The sequence below is a fragment of the Chrysochloris asiatica genome, unplaced genomic scaffold, assembly GCF_000296735.1.
Source record: "Chrysochloris asiatica unplaced genomic scaffold, ChrAsi1.0 scaffold00082, whole genome shotgun sequence".
Taxonomy (NCBI): Eukaryota; Metazoa; Chordata; class Mammalia; order Afrosoricida; family Chrysochloridae; genus Chrysochloris; species Chrysochloris asiatica.
This window is the reverse complement of record NW_006408600.1, coordinates 5,657,650-5,661,901: the sequence shown is the minus strand read 5'-3', so window position 1 is coordinate 5,661,901 and position 4,252 is coordinate 5,657,650.

Sequence of the window (4,252 nt, the reverse complement as noted above, 5' to 3'; positions counted from 1 at the left end):
CCTGTACTGGGTGGCTATGAGTAGGAACCGACTCCACGGCACATTACTACAACAAATATATATATTTCATATAGTATACACATATAGTGATAAATGCTATAAAATGTGAAAATATGCAGACTGGAAAATTTCAGGAATGAGTACACATCCAACTTATATTAGACTCTACATCTATGATCAATTTATATTTCATATATATTACCTTGGGATTTGTATTTGGGCAAAAAGGGTTACAGAGTCCATTAGCTGATTTGAATTTATGACAATGAATCCCTTGACGTTAAGTTATGACAGGAGTTACTCCCCTCTAATGAGTAATAAATGTGGATAAGTCATGTGTCCCATTGAATTACTGGACTAAAATTACATTTGGAAGATGGCTAATTGTCTAAAATTTATCCAAATTCAATACAAATTTTATTGCCCCTAATTGATTTTGCAGGTTGTGGAGCATTAAGAATATTTAAATGTATTTGTCATAGAACTCCTGTGTCCATATAATGCATGAGTAGAATGCTCACTAATATCGAATTTATGATTTTCAACCATTTTTGTAATTTGACATTACCTCATTATGAGTTGACATATCACTTTCCACTTTTAAAGCTATGACAAAAATTTTAAATTAATAGTTTTTAATCATAGGTTGTATCTATTCTTATTTTGCAATTTTGATGAAATTTAATTGCAATATTCAGGTTAGAATCAAGCAAGAACATATTATAATATGTACTGGTGCCATTGTAAATTTTTCTCATTGCCATTCTAACTAAGCTGATCTAATTTACCCAGTGCCAGTATACTAAACAACTGTTTCTAAAATATTTTTATATATCTCAATAACACATTACTTGATTGTATACAGATTGATTGAGGTTGAATAAATAAAAATTTTTAATCACAGTAAATATGTAAATATTCACTCGAATAAATGACAGAGAAAATATAGCTAAAATTTAAGGAAGCATATGTTGCAAAAATATTCCTATAGACATTTTAAACTTTTTTTCTTTATTAAAATTGAATAAAAATAAGAAAATAATATTCTAAGTCTTTATGGATAACATGCTTCTATATTTAAATATTACTCATAGTGTAAAAGCCAAAGGTAAAAACACAATGACTAGAGGAAAAAGAAAATGAATAAAATTAGATGAGCAAAAAAATCTTATCTTAAATGAAACTTCAATGAGATAACAGTGCTAAGCCAAATGGTTGTTTGATTATACTTTTCTAATTCAAACATACAGACATAGTTGGAATAATATAAAAATAATGTATAAATGCATAAATAATTTGGATTCTGTAAAGGAGTATCTATCTCTGTTAACCAGAGAGGAAACCCACAGTGGAGACAAGAACTGAAGAAAAAGTGACCATGGGAAGCAAGACCTTACAGCATGATATCTCAGACATGGTTTCAGAATCTAATGAAAATGGACCTATACTTAGACCCTGTGTGCTCCTCAGTCAGAACTATAGATCACTGGGTGAAACCCATGGCCTTGCTCTGTTTGATCATATATGAGGCCCAGAATATCAGCTAGTGAGATTATGAAGAAGATGAATCAACCTCCCACATAATATGCTAATAGATGTGAAGTCTGAGCTTCATACTAGATTCAACTGAACTCTAGTTGACTCAAAATTGTGTCCACTGGAGAAAAAAATCCCTGAAAATATGAAATGAAGAAAAGGAATTATAAACCATGTCAGGAATTCCAATGATATGAGACAGTGGACTCCCAAATAAAAGGACTAGATATACAAGTAAATACTGATAATGAAATTATGTTAAATACACATTTGTTAAATTTCTATCTAAATTGTTGTTTCTGCTGCTACTTTTAGGTACTGTCCAGTTGGTTCCAACTCATATTGCCATCCTCACAATTACTGTTACGTTCGAACCTTATTGCTCCTGCCACTATACCAATCCACCTTGTTGGGAGCTGTCCTCTTTGTGCTGACCCTTCACTTTACAAAGCATGATGTCCTTCTTCAGTGACTGGTCCCTCCTGACAACATGTCCGAATTATGAGAGATGAAGTTTGGCCACCTTGGCCTCCAAGGAGCACTCTGGCTTCACTTCTTCCAACACAGACTTGTTTGTTCTTTTGGCAGCCCATAGCACTTTCAATATTCTCCTCCAACACCAAAATTCAAAAGCATCAATTCTTCTATGGTCTTCCTTATTCACTGTCCAGCTTTCGCATGCATATATGGTTATTGAAAATACCATGGATTGGCTCAGGTGTACCTTAGTCCTCGAGCTGACATCATTGTTCTTGAACACTTTAAAGAGGTCTTGGGCAGCAGATTTGCCTAATGCAATACGTCATTTGATTTCTTGACTGCTGTTTCCTTGAGGGTTGATAGTTGCTCCAAAAAGAATGAAGTCCTTGACAACTTCAATCTTTTCTACATTAATAAGAATGTTTATTTGTCCAGTGGTGAGGATTTTTGTTTTCTTTACATTGAGATATATACATATAAGCATTTCTATATTTTTGTGGTGGTATGCTGTCAAATTGGTTCTTTCTCACAGTGACGCTATGTATGGTTTCAAAAGAGGTTGATGGGATTGAACTGCTGACCTTGTTGTTAACAATCCAGTGCTTAATGTACAGTGCCATACAGGACTCACACACATACATATATGTCCACAATAATATTTACATATGTATTTTTGCATTTTACATTCTCCAATGAGCTTTAATATCACACATGGTACCAAAAGTCTCATTGCTACTCACTACCTGCTTATTAGTTTAAAAAATATAACCACCAGAACTCAAACAGTAAGCTTTTCTCTTTGTTAAACTCCATCTCTTTTTACTTTTTCAAATTACCACTTCCTCTCTAATAATCTGCCACACTGTCCTTGAGAGTAGACTACTTTCCCCTCAAAGTCTTTCAGTGCTCTACCTTCTAAAAAAGACTCCAGGAAATCACACACATATTCGTCCAGGGCATAGGTCACTTTTGTTTACACATGGGCCCCTTCTCTTCATCTGTCTCTGAGGTGCTGATGCTTTGGAGCCGGCAGCTTGCTGCCTTATTTCCTAGCAATGACATTTCCTGTCAGCAGCAGAAATGGCAAACTAGCTTTGATTTTATGGGAACTGGCCTGTGGTTTTCCATCCAACTGTAACCATGCTATGCTCATGTGTGTGGAAAGAACTTCACAATACTTTTATTTTTACCTTTCCAACTCTATGCTCTCTGTCATTTCATAATATCCGAGAAATAATTTCAATATCCTGCTTCGTTCTTGATTTTTCAGCTAGTTAAATACATCTGTGAAGAGATGTTTTCAGTTTTTGAAAAAAAAACAACTCTTATTCTAGCTGAGGTTTAATCATTCTTGGCTGCCATGACATTTTTGTGTGAGATTTTGCTAAATTAGGAAAAAGAAAATATCCCAATAAAGTCAAGCTATAGACATATACACACATACAACCAAGAACAAAACAGGAAAATAATCTCATGGAATTTAGTTCCTCAGTTTGTGAGTTTAGAGACATGGTTTGGTGGAACATCTCAGATAATTGATCTAATATTTTGTTTAGTGCATCTGTTCTGTCTCCTACTTCATTATAAAGTGCTTAGAATATATAAAAAAAATAACAATCTACTATAAATTTTAAGTCATTAAACCTTCTGTTTTTCATAAATAAACTTAGTACCTGTAACAAAGCACCAATAAAATATGAAAGACTTCCTTTTACATCTAGATTAGGGAAAGTTGCAGAGCTAGGATGAGGAGTGGAAATGGCTTGTTTTAGAAACAGTGCAATATAATTACCTTATTTCTTGGTATTCGGCTATGATTATGAATCATGTTAGTTATTTTCTGAAAAGAACTACTATAATCTTAGTGTTTCCTAGAATGATTACCCTGCCTACAATGTTGGAGTTCTGGTGTGGTGCTATAGGATAAGCACTGTATTGCTGATCACAAGGTCAGTGGTTCAGACCCAATAGTCACTCCTGGTAACCCGATACAGGGGCTCTATGATTCTGAACTAAGTTAACAGTACTTAACAACAATAACAAATAGTGTTGCTATGAGTCACAATTTACTCTATGGCAATAGGAAAGAACTAAGCTAAGCCCAGCATATTCGTTTGACCCAAATGTTTTCTCTCCACCCTCGCAAAGATGGCAGATCTCTTCCATTCTTCTCTATGACCTTACCAAGCTTCAGTGTTTTTCACTGAATTTATTACCACATAATATATTACAGTTT